The sequence below is a fragment of the Mauremys reevesii genome, linkage group 23 (genome assembly GCF_016161935.1).
Source record: "Mauremys reevesii isolate NIE-2019 linkage group 23, ASM1616193v1, whole genome shotgun sequence".
NCBI lineage: Eukaryota > Metazoa > Chordata > Testudines > Geoemydidae > Mauremys > Mauremys reevesii.
The window spans coordinates 10,273,837-10,289,345 of NC_052645.1; the positions used below are offsets into that span (position 1 = coordinate 10,273,837).

The 15,509-nt window shown below is 47.9% G+C and overlaps 1 long non-coding RNA gene across 1 annotated transcript in view; it reads right to left on the reverse strand.

The window, feature by feature from the left end:
• LOC120389347 overlaps positions 1-15,509 on the reverse strand; it is an 85,794-nt gene that overhangs the window by 33,500 nt on the left and 36,785 nt on the right. The gene's annotated exons all lie outside the window — the stretch shown is intronic.

The window sequence follows — 15,509 nt, forward strand, 5'->3', positions numbered from 1 at the left end:
CAAGTTCAGTGATACCAGAAGAGATCTCCACATTTGATGTAGAAGCTATTACCTGGAGCAGTGGTGTTAGTTACTTCGTTTCCAACCGCACCCCATTGATTTCCAAGGGAGAGGATAGATTTACAGTTCCCAGAAGAGATTTGCAATCTTTCTGCAGATCTCCATGTGGTAGCAGACAGGAAATTATTGATGTAACCTCTGACCTCTAAAAGCAAGAGAGGAGTTGAAAAAAAAAATCCATCGTGGGAGGTTAGTTGCAGAGGCCAAAGACATTTTTTCCCCTCCAGATGCACATACATAACCCTCAGCAATGCTACAAGCTAGTGATAAGCAGAAATGTGAACGGTGGAGACTGCTCTACCTTTCTGGAGAAACTTAGCAGCCCATTTCATCTGCGAGGCTCTAGTGTCTGACTTTTTCCTCAGGCCTTGTGAAATCTTATAACTTTTTTGAAAAGTTTGAAGGTACTTAGGAACATCTCCAGCCCATGGTCAATCTCAGAAGGTTTAGAGTTTGGATTCACTTTACATGACCTGATTTCATTATTATTATTATTATTGATGGGGGAAAAAATCAATGTCTTCCCACCCCTTCATTTTCAAAAAGTATGAAATGGAATTGTTTTCAAAAGTTGTCACAAATGTTTTGCAGCTGTTTTTTGATCAGAGCTGCCAGGCAGCTTGAAAATACAGGCCATTTTGGTGCATTTCAAAAAACAAAGAATGTTCTCCTGTTTTAATATTCCTGCTACCCTGTGGGGTGAATTCACTTGGGCCAGATTTTCCAAAGAGGTCAGCTCCCACTTAAGCACCTAACCGAACCGCCATTTAAGTTTTCTTCTTTATAAACAGTCAAGACTGTGTTATCAGTTAATGTTCAGAACAGGATACCCGATTTGTTTTTAAATGTTACAGATTATTATTGTGACAAAGTTCCTCCTCTACCTTGATGGGTCCTGCGCTTATTGGCGGATTTGCTCACCTCACAGATTCACCCTGTGGGCCAGGAAAACAGCTCAGAGACCTTCCCTTCTGGTTGAAGCCACAGTCCAGGTCAATTACTCCTGTTTCTGATCAGGAGTTGGGAGGTTTCAGGGGGAACCTGGGCCCGCCCTCCACCCTGGGTTTCAGACTAGGGCCCTGTGGATTGCAGCTGTCTAGAGTGCCTCCTGGTACAGTTGCGTGACAGCTACAACTCCCTGAGCTACTTCCCCATGGCCTCCTCCCAACACCTTCTTTGTCCTCACCACAGTAATGCTTGTACTGCTTAGTCCTCCAGCAACACACCCTCTCACTCCCAGCTCCTTCCGCCTCTTGCTCCCAGCTCCTCGCACACACTTCCTCTCCTCTGGCTCTCTGGCCTGACTGGAGTGAGCCCTTTTATAGCACCAGAGTGGCCCTAATTAGAGTCAGGTGCTTAACAGCCTCACCTGACTCTTACCAGGTTAATTGGAGTCAGGTGTTCTCATTAGCCCGGAGCAGCCCCTGCTCTGGTCACTCAGGGAACAGAAAACTGCTTATCCAGTGGCCACTATATCTCCCTTCTACTACTCTGCTATTCTCAACTGGCCTGGGTCTATCACACTGTAAACGGAAGGAGTGCTTCAAGTTGATTTGCCATCATCAGCAAAAAAGAAGCAGTTTAATGGTGTTGATTATCAGCTTTGTTTATTATGCCAAAGGAGTTGTAATGAGACACTGGTTAAGACATCACCATCCAACCATCCTGTAAATAATAGGGACGTGGTTACCTAGCATATATTACATCATTAAAATCACAAAATACTTTATTACAGAATCCTTGTTATTACTTTGGTCTGGTTCATTTTTAGGCATCAATGGGGAGATGAAGAGTATCGACTAGTAGATGAATCTTTGGTGAATACCACCATGGAGGACCTGGTTAAACACAATGCCCGGTGACACCTGACATGCTGTAAGAAGTGCAGCACTACACTGAATTTGCAAAGCTGCAGAGGAAGTACACCGAGCATCAGGAAAAAGTTGAAGATGCCAGGACAACAGCCAGCTGCGGGCGAGACTCACCTTGTCCTAGGTCCCATGGCATGCGTTTCAAGAACACTTGCTTCTTCTGCGGTAAACCAGGAGCCTGAAGGCATCCATTAGGCACAGCTTCAACACATGAGACAGATGAGTGCCTGGGTGAAGCACCTGGGTGAAGCAGTCACTCTGAGCAAGAACATGGCATGGAAAGTAAAATGGGTGCACTGACCCAAAAGACGCTCACACAGATGACATCGTGTATCACATTGAGTGCTACACCAGGAATGCATGTAATGTGGTTGGCAAAAGGTAAAAGCAAGAGAAACAAATACTGATTTTACTACTCTGTACTGTGTGACTCAGCTGGAGTTCATAAATTGCCTTGCTGAGACGCTAATGGATGGGGAATTGGCGGCAATGGCCAATGCAGAGACTAAATACAAAGAAATGTGCCTTGAAGAGGATCGAAGAGGAAAAAATGCTTAGCAGAAAGGCTCTTAAAGCACTTATTGAAGATGAATTGCGGGCTATAGCTGTAGTTTTTAGCAATGCTATCTGTAGAAGTGAATTACAGTGCAAATCCTTAAAGACCTCAAAAGAAGCAGCACTATCAAAAGCAGAAGAAAGCACTGATGTCAACAATAATATGAAGCCTGTTTGCAGCTGCTAAACTTTTATGAGAAAGTATTTCGTCCTGCAGTATGTAGGCATTTCGGGGATCCATAGCTGATGCCAAACCTTAAAAAAAAACCCTACATAACCTGTACATTGTTATGCGGTTCATAGGTGCTTGAGATGCTGATGAGTGTCTTTTCAAAGGAGCCAGACACCCAATGTCTACACCCAATGCCACTGAAATTCAGTGGGAGCTGAGCCATGAACTCCGTTAAACACCTCTGAAAATTTCAGCCTAGGCGATTTAGCCAAGGCTACCCAGCAAATCAGTGCCAGAGCTGAGACTGTAGTTCAGGTCTGCTGGTTTCTAGTCTTGTGCTTTACACACCAGATCTCTCTGCCTCCTTCTGGAAGCATATTGGACCATGAAAAATAATGAAGGTGGGGGAGTTATCCAAACCTTCTTGATCCTCCAAAGGAGTTGAGCTTGAGTTTAATTTGAGTTTTTGGAGTTTGGTTCGGGCCGTTTCTTGTTTTAATTGAACCGAGTCACCCACTTCTGGGCTTGGAGAGACTTTAGATGAAACTGAGCATTTCAAACCAGACGGGAATCCAACTGAAAGCTCCTCCATTATTTTTTAACACAGGTTCTTCGGCGGTACAAACACAAGCTATAGGGGTACAAGCTATCAAGGTCTACAGGCTGCTTTGCAGTTGAAGGGACATTTGCTTTTGTTCTAGCTGCAAAGAATTCCTCCAAAGTTGTATTCAGAGAAGAAAGTCTCTCTCTTAAGAAGATTTTTTCCCACACAGCATTTCTCTGACATTCTTTGCTTCAGCTGAACCACCCTCTGCCCTTTGCTCCAACCCCTTCTCAGGCCCACACCCACTTTTAATAGGCTTCTGTATTTGAACACCAGGAAGTTGCTAAGCAACAGACCTATGCAGATGTCTTCTCCAGTTCGCTCCACCTAGCTGCCATCCAAATGAGAAAGAAACCCAGGGCTTAGATTGAAATGTGGAAAGAGACATCCTCCCCCCTGCCCCACTATATTGCTTTGCTTAACTTAAAGCAAATAGTTTTTTTTTATGGTTCCTTCAATAGGTTGCTTCAAATTAATTGCCTCTCTGAATTTAGCATTATGGTCTAGCTGAGCGTCTCTCTCTCTCTCTCTTTGCAGTGTTGTTGTAGCTGCATTGGTCCCATGATATTAAAAAGACAAGTCGGGTGAGGTAATATCTTTTATTAGACAAACTTCTGTTGCTGAGAGAGACAAACTTTCAAGCTTACAGAGATCTTCATTTTCCTCTCTCTCTCTCTCTGTCTTTCTTCTTAGGAACCTACGTCTAAAATTTACCCTTAGATCCTTATCTATCTGTCTATCTACCCCCATACACAACCATCTATCTGTCTACTTTAATGACCTCATCACTCTACTATCAGAGTGCCTCGGATTACCTGCCTTCCAATATCCATGAAGGAAATACAGTGAGTGTCTCGCTCCCATCTCATTAACTTGAAAGTGGCTTAGGCACGTGCAACTCCAAAGGAAGAATGATCATAACTTTGGTCCTAAACTTGAAACAAAACAAATCTTAGCATTTCTTTATTTTCTCCAGACCCAGGATTCCCCAGATGCAGTGCATCTGAAATATCACTGAAGGTTGAAAAGGAGGGCAACATTAGTTCTGTCAGTCTTAGCTACTTATCTGGCCCCATCCCTACAGCATCTGAACACCTTGCAATGTTAATGTATTATCCTGTGAGCCAGGGCAGTGCTAACATCCCCATTACAGAGATAGGGAAATGAAGCAGAGAGAGGCTAATTAACTTGTCCAAAGTCACAAAGGACGTTTGTGGCAGAGCAGGGAACTGTATCTGGGTCTTTCTAGTCCTAGGCTAATGCCCTAACTGTTGAATCATCCTTCCTCATTTGAACAAGAAGGCAGAGAAGGTCCCAGCACTTCATTCCACAAGGTGTGGTGTGCAAAGAATTTATACTCTTACAGCAGTACTGGTGCGCACCTGTTATCCATTCATTAGAAACCTAACCTCTTAGTGTAATCTTCATCCTACATATCATCTAGTTCCCGCTAGTGGACAGTTATGTTCTGCACTATCAGATGCCCCTGGGACTGGGAATTCAAGGAACAGAAATAGCAACAGTAGAAGCTGTCCTCAAACTCAGCCTAACTGGAAGAGAGAAGTACTGGGGTCTCACAAGAAAGCCTGTTCTCATGAAGTTCCTAACTTCATTTGCGGTTTGGATAGTCTCGTGACAATAGGAAAACACCTGGGCTTTTGCGTGTTGATCTCACTCTAACTTCTGGCCAGTTAGAAGCATGTCCATTGAGTTTTACTCAAACTGTGGAAATATACAATGCTTTTATTTTTTCTTTTACCTTTGCAAGATCTCATACGAAATGGATGGAGATAAGTATAAAATGGAGATGAACGGGAACTCTGAGTGAGTCCATTCCAACTTCAGGAATTTCCAAGACCAATACCTAGAACAGTATCCAGATGTTGCAAAACTGCAAACTAATGAGCTTGTATCAGAGCCCAGAATCACAACAGTCTTGAACTTTGGGATAACAAAAATCTGGATCCATCTGGATCTGAATTTTGTCACTTAATCTCAGCTCCAGTATAAACCAGATGTAATTTAACCACTGCAAGAGGCACTGGTGTGTAGAATTAGAATTCTTTCCAATGACTGCTATGTTTCCATCTATCTACTTTCTTTCCATCCATGGTACATATCTATCTAGTATGTATATGTCATTTTTCCTTCCATTCACCATATGTCTATATTTATGTATGCATGTGTATGTATCATCACCATCAACATCAGTCTTGCAGTGTACGTCCTTATCACCATGGTATCTGCACACCTACCTGGTTATACAGGAGCGTAGCATAAGCAGCAACTCAGCTGTGACACAAAGGACTAATGACGTAAAAGTGAGAGGGCTCATTCCTCCAGAGACTGATTTTTCTTCCTCTCTAAAAGGACATTGTTTTCCAAGCAGTGTTTCCCCAAAATTGCCTTTGATACGGTAACTTGCATTTCCAGATCTGCTCACTGTACTCACCCAAGCACAGACTTATTTTTTTTCTGCTAAGTTGGAAAATAAAGTGTATTTGGGTTTTTTAAAAAATGGCCAAAATACTTGATATTTGTTCCATATTTCCATGACCTTTTCCTCTTCTCAATAGTGCCACCTTGGGAAACAGTGTGTTGTAGTGAAATGGGCACTGGACCAGAACTGGGTTTAATTCCTGACTCCACTGTATGACCTTGGATAAGTCACGTCCCACCCCTGAACCTCTGTTTCCCCTCCCATTGCTTTTTCTGTCTTGTCAATCTAGACTGTAAGCTTTTCAGGGCAGGGTCTATAAAGGTACGTCTGCACTGCAGCTGGGAGGCGTAACTTCCCACACAGGTGGATGTGCACACAATACCGCAGATCGACCTCACATGCTAGAAATAGCAGAGCAGCTGCTGCAGCACAGGCTAACCATCCAAATACAATCCTGTCTGAGATCCCACATACATATCTGGGCAGCTAGCCTGAGCCACCATGGCCACACTTCTATTTCTAGCATGCCATTCAATCAGAGCGAGTGCACAGATGGAAGAATCCCAGGCACCGCTACAGGCTGGGGACCGACTGGCTAAACAGCAGTTCTGCAGAAAAGGACCTGGGGATTATAGTGGATGAGAAGCTGGATATGAGTCAGCAGTGTGCCCTCGTTGCCAAGAAGGCTAACAGCATTTTGGGCTGTATTAGTAGGAGCATTGCCAGCAGATCAAAGGAAGTGATCATTCCCCTCTATTCGGCACTGGTGAGGCCACTCCTGGAGTATTGCGTCCAGTTTCCCCCCACCCCCACTACAGAAAGGATGTGGACAAATTGGAGAGAGTCCAGCGGAGGGCAACAAAAATGATTAGGGGGCTGGAGCACATGACTTATGAGGAGAGGCTGAGGGAACTGGGGTTGTTGAGTCTGCAGAAGAGAAGAATGAGGGGGGATTTGATAGCTGCTTTCAACTACCTGAAAGGGGGTTCCAAAGAGGATGGATCTAGACTGTTCTCAGTGGTGGCAGATGACAGAACAAGGAGGAATGGTCTCAAGTTGCAGAGGGGGAGGTTTAGGTTGGATATTAGGAAAAGCTATTTCACTAGGAGGGTGGTGAAGCACTGGAATGGGTTCCCTAGGGAGGTGGTGGAATCTCCTTCCTTAGAGGTTTTTAAGGTCAGGCTTGACAAAGCCGTGGCTGGGATGATTTAGTTGGGGACTGGTCCTGCTTTGAGCAGAGGGTTGGACTAGATGACCTCCTGAGGTCTCTTCCAACCCTCATCTTCTATGAGCTACCTGAGCTGGGAACATCACCTCCCAAGCTGCAGTGGAGACACACCCTAGGTCTCGCTGCACACATGTATGTACAGCACTTAGCACAAAGGGGCCCTGATCATGGCTGGGGCCTTCCGACACTAATGTGCAGGGCCTCCCGGTGTGGGGGGGCAAGTGGGGCAATTTGCCCCAGGTCCCGCGAGCCCTGGCCCGGCAGCGGTCCAGGTCTTCGGCGGCAATTCGGCGGCGGGGGGCCCTTCAGTGCTGCCAAAGACCCAGACCGCCGCAGGGTGAGTAAAAGCACTGCAGCTCCCCCACTTTGCCCCAGGCCCCTGAATCCTCTGGGCAGCCCTGCTAACGTGACCATCAAAATAACAGGTAACAGAGATCTGGCCCCAGGAGATGGCCTTTCACACGCAGCTTAGAATGAAGAATGCAGGACCTGAGCTGAGATGCGCGTGTGTTTGAGCAGACGCTCAGTGAGTGAGCGGGAATGCTTGACAGCAAATAGCCCACTGTGTTTATATTTATATACCGACACAGCAAAGCTCCCATACAGCCACCACAGTCTGTGCATCTCAACAGAACCGTATGACGGCTTGGTCTCATTATTCAGCGGGAATATTTATATTGGAGTCTCACACACCCGCTGCTTTGGCGCTGAATCTCCATAAGTCGTCTCAGTCAAAACAAAGCAATTAAGAGAAACTGAAAATGGGCATCTTTTTTTTCCTTTTCCTTTGCATTCTCAGTTCACCGGAGAGAGGGGGAGAGAGTGCTTTACAAAGCCCTGGGCTCCATCAGAACCAAAACCCCTTTGCAGCCTCTCAGTGCAAATAGAGCAGCTTTCACAGCGTGGCACTATACACAAGGTCTAATTGTCCTATCTGTAGCTGGTGTTAAGGGTTAATTTAGGGAAAACAATGTGCACATGGGAAGAGATTTAGAGGGCAACTTGGCATCAGCCTATGTGAGAGCATCTTGATGCTCACTCCTGCAAGGCAAGCCGCATGAGCAAAGGCTGAAGGAACTGGGTACGTTTCGTTTGGAAAAGAGGAGGTTAAGGGGGACACAATAGTCGTCTTCAAATGTGTGGAAGGCTGCCAGGAAAAAGATGGAGAAAAGTTGTTCTCTCTTGCCACAGAAGGCAGGACAAGAGCAATGGGTTCAAACCACAGCAGAGCAGATTTAGATTAAATCTCAGGAAAGACTTCCTAACTGTAAGAACAGTAGGACAGCGGAACAAACTGCCTAGGGAAGTCATGGAAGCTCCTTCACTGGAGGTTTTCAAAAGGGGGCTGGTTTAGTCAAATGGTTTAGACACAATAAATCTGAATCTTGGGAGGAAGTTAGACCAGATGACTTCTGGGGTCCTTTCTAATGCAATGACTCTATGATTCTAACTGGTACAGGAGTGCCAGTTCTCTGTATACATGAGCTCTAAATAGCAGGTCCAGGAGACTGGGAATGGTACTGGAAGACAGGAGACATGAGTTGCATACATGGCATTTAGGACACACCCCATCCCTTCCACAATAAGGCCTCTTCTACTCCCCCCAGCATGCCCTTTCCCAGGAGCTGCATGGGTGGTGATGGTGCAGTGCCATTACACTAATCCTATGCTGCCCCGGGAACACCCCCATGCTAGGGGAATTCCTGAGTAGGGAGATATGGCTGTTTTCCAGCATAAAGTGTCCAGAAGGCATAGTCAGGACCACCATCTAGTCTTGGCAAATTATAAGGCACCTTGGCTACTACGTTCCAAATGCCATTTTAGCAAAGTCGTGCGTTGGGAAATATTCAGCAGAGAAAGGCTAAGCTTTGCGGGGTGTGGGATTCCTTGGTATTCTGCTGTGTTACTGCATAACATTGTCTGGCAGAAGGCAGAGGCGGAAAGCTAACGTGCCCATGGCCAGACCTGTTAGTGTTGTGTCCTGAGACATCAGAAGAACCCCAAAGCCGGACTGGGAGCTTGTGGAACTGGCCTGTGTTATATGTATTGCAGCAGAACCCAGGAGCCCTGGTCATAGTCCACCCTTGTGCTAAGCACTGCCCAGACACAATGAAAAGATGGTCACTGCCCCAGAGAGCATTTAACGATGCTCAAGGTGTACTCAACTCAGGTAGATGAGATAGGGCATCGTCTGGCTTCTCCTGTACCCTACGCATGTTTTTCAGGCATGAGCTCTGTCTTCACCTTTACTTTGTTATCCCAAATATACAACCGGGTTAAAAAAATCAACCCTTGTTAGACCTGTTCTTATGAAGCCCCTGCTAAGCAGATGCTTGCTGTACTGGGGGACTTGGGCTCACATTGTATCTGAGGCTCTCTCCTGGATGGATTGCAGCTGCCGCTGGTGGAGGTGTAACCCACAAACACTGAGTGCGGTGCTCTGTCCCCCACAATGGCAACTGGGCCACGTAGAGATGTCAACGAGCCTGCTATGGCCTGGGCCAAGAGATGGAGCGTTGTTAGCTCAAGCAGTAGAAGCCGAGGTCCTGGATTCAGCATCCACTTCAACCCACCGAGGGGCAATTACAGAGACACTGACTAAACGCATGGCTTACAGCAAGTTACCTCCACATTTTCAGAAGGAACTAGTGGGGTTTTTGGGGTGCTCAACTGGAGAGGACTTTGAGGGGCCTGGTTTGCAGAAGGTTGACCCTCGGCACTTTCGACAGCGTCGGTTTCTTTAACTCAGATCCGATGCCCAAAATTAGAGGCATTCCAAATACCCGCACGCGTTTGCCGAAGTGGGTATTCACCCACGAAAGCTTATGCACCAATACATCTGTTAGTCTATAAGGTGTCACAGGACTCGGTTACTTTTTCCAAGTACCCAGATGCTCTTAAAAAGCTAGGGCTTAACCTTTATTGTGCTGCCGTTCCCACACTGATAAAATGGGGAAAATGACCCTCACCATTGACCCTGACCCATATCCCCTTTGCACATGGTCAGCACCTGTAAGGCTTGCCACACCAATGAAGCATTTTGCATTTGAATTCTATGAGTGTGTGTAGTTTCACTACCCCGTAACTGCCACTTACATCACACTGTTACATTCCTTTATCTTCTCTATCTGACCTCTTTCTCTTAATTGGCTCTGTTAGGAAATAACTCATTCTTCCAACAATTCTGTTTATCATTAGTGCCAACAAAAACAACTAAAAAAAAAAAAGCACAATGAGCTTGAGTAGAAATACCCCATTTCCTTTGATTTACTTCAGTGCTTCTGAATAAGCAGCCAACACACCCCCAGTAACTAGATCCTCTGTTGATAAAAGCAATTCAGCTCTCAAACCTAAGCCCCTGGATCCCGGCAGCCTGAAACACTGCACAACTTTTTATTAGCATCAGAGCCTGCTTGCAAAATCCTTGATGTGCACAGCTCAGATTCAAGCCACGATCTTTGAAGCCTCGTCATTCTAACTGTGCGACTGCAGCCCTGAGAAAAACAGAATTTAATTTCCTCCGTTGTTTGCACTCCGGGAGCATTGTCTCTCAGGCACAGTGACATCCCAGTTACCCTGGTCATTTACTTAACATCAAAAGAGAGTTTGCTTTATTTTACTACGTGCTCCCAGATAATTGCACGGGAGCCAGATCCTCAGCTGGTGTAACGCTGGCATAGCTCCACTGGTTTTAATGTAGCTATACTGATTTACACCAGCTCAAGATCTGACAATAGGTATGTATTAGATGCAGGATAAATAAGTTTACAGGGAGGGGGAGAACACAGATGATTAGGCAATTGGAGCTAATGCAAGCCTCAGAGGGTTTCATGGAGATTTTGTGTTAAGATGGCTGCCTATATCCACCCCGGTTTATTCCTTCTGTGATCTGCCCACAAAACAGCACCATGGCCTGCACTTAAAGGAAGTTTCAATTGATAGTAGCCTGCAGGCAAACGGGCGGGATGGGGAATAAAGCCCTCTGCAGTTTGAGCAAAGTGAAAAATGCCAGTGGTGGTGAAAATAACTGACGTCTCAGCTTCCCATATCAGTAGCACATTTGCAAACCGTGGTGGCTGGTGGTGCTATATTCATCAGGCTCGTCCATAGCTAGCTGGGAAAGCAGTGGGCCGAAGGATGGGAAGGGCTCAGGGACAGTCATTTTCCAGCCTCACTGGAACACTGTTTCCTGACAAGAGTTTGGCTTGGCTGGGAAAAGCAACTCCTGGAGGATGCAATCCTGCGAGGCACCACCAGGTGGTCCCAGATCTCCATGTAAAAACTGCTCACACCAGCATCCTCTCACGCCTGCCTTTAAACTGACTTTCCGCTTTCATTGATAAATATCTTTGACCAGCTACAATGACGGGGGGGAGGCTGCAAAGGGAACAGTGGAATTTTGACAAGTAAAAGGATGGGAAAGAAATAATAACAATAAAACCCACACGGCTCCTCCGGGGCCTCCGTTTTGAAGTTTAAAAAAAGGCTGTCGCTTTCGAGGAGCCGTTTGAAGGGAAAAGCTTGATAACGCCTTCCAGAGGCACGGCCACATAAATCATTGGCACGCGTGTATCCACCGTCCTGCTCTCTTCATCTCCCCCAGGCGCTACGGGAGTGTTCACACTGCAAAGGGAGGACAGAGCGGCGGCGCTCGCCCTTCCATTCGCGCCCTAAGTGGCTCAGGCTCTGGTTGTCTGTTGGAACAGGAACGGCGGCGGAGAGCATTCTCAGAGGTTGCTTTTGCAGACGGGAGCTGATGTGACAGACGCTGAGCCATGGAAGCCTGAGACGTGGGTTCAAGTCTCTGCTCTGCCACAGGTGTCCTGTGTGACCTTGGGCAAGTCCCTTAGCCTTTCTGTGCCTCAGTTCCCCATCTGTACAATCAGGATAACAGCACTGCCCTGCCTCACAAAGGGGAGTTGGCTGGCAGATACACATCCAGTGAGTTGTCAAACAATTGGGCTTCAGTTGTCAGGACACCTCCCTTTCCCCCCATGGGGGCAGGGACATGTGGTAGACCATGGATACTATCACAGCGCAGAGGGGGTAGAAGCAGTTAGCTTCTGTGCAGTGGCCTTGCATGCTGGCTGTGGGTGGGGAAGGAGGATTTTGGTCCTTCTGCACTGTCTCCCCAGGCAAAGCCTGTTTATGTGGGCTTTTCAGGAGGGCTGAGAGTGGGGCCATTAATCCTTGTTTAGAGGGCCACCCAAAGGCAATGAAAATAGACAGGCGAATGCAGCATGAGGCTCAAGGAACAGAGGGAACAGGCTTTGGTTTGATACAGTGGCTTCTGTTCGGGGTATACCCAGAGGCTCTCAGATTTGAAAGAAAGAGTGATGGCCACCAGCCAGTCCATCCATCATCCTATACCAGGGCACAAACCTGATAGATGCCTGGTCCCCTCTGTTCCAACTCAGAGCTAGAAATGAGTTTGTACCAACTCCCAGATTCTAACACTGCTCCTTCCCTCCCCTGCCTTTTGGGTGGTGGTCAAGATCCCAGTTCCGGTCAGATGCCCTGTTTCTAAATGACTACGTCTACAATGGGCCGAATCAAGACTCCAGCTCCGTTGGATGCTGGGGTGCCTGGAATCCAGATCTGCCGTTTGCAGCTTGAGCCTCTCTCTGATTAAAAACCTTCATCCACAACCTCTGACCATATGACTCCCCTCCCCTCTCCCTGCCCGACTCCTACCCTAGAGCCTTATCATCCAACAAGGATCCTGCCCTGCAGGGTGAATTCCACCAAGTTCCTTCAGCAAAGACAGTTGCAGGGCAGGGCGGGATTTGAAGGCTCCTTTTGGTTTAGTATTTCCCGCTCAGAATCAGGCATCTATCCTCTTCCTCTCTCCTTATTCCTCCACTCCATTTCTCAATCTTTGCCTGCCTCTGGGTATGTCTACACTTAAAAAAAAAAACAGGTTAAAATAGCAGTGAGGACACAGCAACTTGGCTTCCAGTTTGCATTTAGCAGCTTGAGTTACAGCCTTGTAGCACGGTGGAGCCCTCACCGGCGCAGCATCTCTTGCTGGTTGGTCTGGGAATTAGCTCTTCCAGCTTCAGAGCGCCGCCTACTGGCCAGTGTCTCCCTTGTTGCCACCTGCTTCTCCCTTTTCTAGTACTACGCGTTAGTTCAGGCCCCAAGTCCCTCCCGGCCCGCGGTGCCTCTTTTCTGGGGTATTGCCCCACAGCAGTGCCCCCACGCTAAGTGATCCTCCCCTTCCTGGGGAACCCCAATTCCCCAAAGCCACTGTGCCTCAGTGACCAACTGCCAGGCGTCACCTAGCCCCTTTTCTCAGGGGCAAACTGCAGTCGGAAATGGCTGCTCATCATTGGCCAGGGGTTTTGCACCTGCTGCCTTTTCCTGGCCTGGCTGCACCGCGGCATCCTCAGTACCCCCACAGCCCCTTTTAGCCTGGCCTCACCCTGGGGGCTCATCTGGCCAGAGCTCCCCAGCTCTGTCTGTCCCTCCCCAGCACAGCTCTGTTTGCAATACCCTTCCCCAGCCAGGTCCTTCCCGCTCCACCACTGGAGTGAAACTCCCCCTGCCTAGCTCCCAGCCCTGTTATCAGGGCCAGCTGGACCCTAACTGGGTGTGGCCACACCTGCGGCTGCCAGTCCAGTCAGCCTCCCTCGGCTGCTTTCAGCCCCAGCCCTCTCCAAGGGCCTGCTTTTAACCCTTTCCTACAAGCCTCTAGAGCAGTCTGGGCTTGAACTCAGCTGCTAACCCGAGCTGAAAGCTCAGCTGCTGTGTTTCTCCTGGTATTTTAACCTGAATTAAGAACACAATCTCTTTTTGCAGTGCAGACATACTAGGGTGACCAGATGTCCTGATTTTATAGGGACAGTCCCGATATTTGGGCCTGTGTCTTATATAGGTGCCTATTACCCCCCACCCCTGATTTTTCACATTTCCTGTCTGGGCACCCTAAGACATACCCTTCATCTCTCCCCATCCTCGCCCCTCTCCCATTTCGAACTGTGCTGCTCCAGGCTGGCAAAAGGTGCTGGACAGAGCCCCAGACCCTTTATTTGCCGCACAACTTGGCTCAACGTGGAAAATAACAGCACAAGCTTATTCCACCCTCCTCCCCGCTCCACGCCGCATCCCATCTCCCTGAGCGGGGGTTAATGTTCAGTCTGATACATCCTGATATTGGGAATAGCCCCATTTGGTTTTGCCTTTACATTTGAATGGAAAAGGCCTGTGATTGCTGCTAGTTTAAATAAGCGTGACTGGGAAAATCACACTGGTGCTGTTAGGTGAAGGATGTTTACAAATGTTTTGTATTATCATAATGTAGACCTGCACCGAAGGGTGAATAGACCCTAACCCTGTGTTAGCTTGCAGCACTCTTAAAGCTGCCCAGTAAAGGGACAGGAACTAAAGATGACTGCAGGCGGGAGCGGCGCGGAGCCCTCCTGGCAGGTGGCATGGTGGGAGGGGCTGAGTGGTGAGCATCCTGGCTAAAGGAAGCCCTGGCTGCTCCCCTTCTCTCTCTCCCCTCCCCCCGCTAGCCGGGGCACGCACTCCGCTGCCTGGGGCATGTCTGCAGTGCAGGGAGTCCCACTAGCCAGAGTGCAGCTGCCGCCCACCCAGAGGCTCGCCAGCGCGGCTGGGGGAGGCAGCCGGGAGCCACCAAGTAAGTGACACCGAAAGTTTGCACCCTGGGATTTTGGGTTTGTTTTTTTTTGGTTCACCGCTCCAGCCTCCCTGCACCTTGGTTGGTTTTTTTGGATTGTTTTTGTTTTTTGCTTGGCGTGGCAAAAGAGCCAGAGCTGGCCCTGACCAATACCCCAAGGTGGCGTTTGGGGGAGCTGTGCTGAAGGGAGCAATGTGGAGGTTTCAGAAGGTCGTGCTCTCCCCTGTGAGGAAGCAGAGGCTTTCAATATTCCAGCTTGGCAGTTGGGAGCCCCCTGCTTCTAGAATGCCATCTTAGCATGAGAGGTGAAACCAATATCTTGACTTCTTGTGGCCATTAAAATCCCAGCATGCCACCTTTCCCTCCAAGGGTGGAGGTTTACTCTTGGTATATTGGCCACATTTCAAGTTGGGTAACACATAATACCTATTGAACACCCCCTCTAAAGTTTTAATAAGGCACAGATTAATTTCCAGCAATGTAGTGTTGCTCTAGACACAGCCACCATGTTCCACCCAAGAGGTGGCTGCATTTCCACATACATCTCATATGCCCTTCATTTCATGGGAACTCACTCATTTTACTCCTAAACTTGCCTGCATTCCACACAAGCAGGATTAACACCGTACTCTAGACTTGGTATAAGAGGGGCAGGGTTGCAGAATTGCACCCCAGGGAAGTAAAGGCACAAACCCTAGCGGGGGGGGGGGGGGAAAGTGTGCACACACTGAAGGCACGTCTCCTCATGCCTGGGTATAGCATAACAGCTCTTTCATCATCTCGCTCCCCCTGCCTATAGCTGCTCTGGTCCTGCAGTGATCTCTTTTCTCATGACTCCAACCAGGACACTTTAAAGTCCCTCCCCTTCCAGGGTGAACAAAGAGTCCAATAAACTAAACCCAACTCTGCCCCCCTACCTGGGCTCACTCTTCCACCG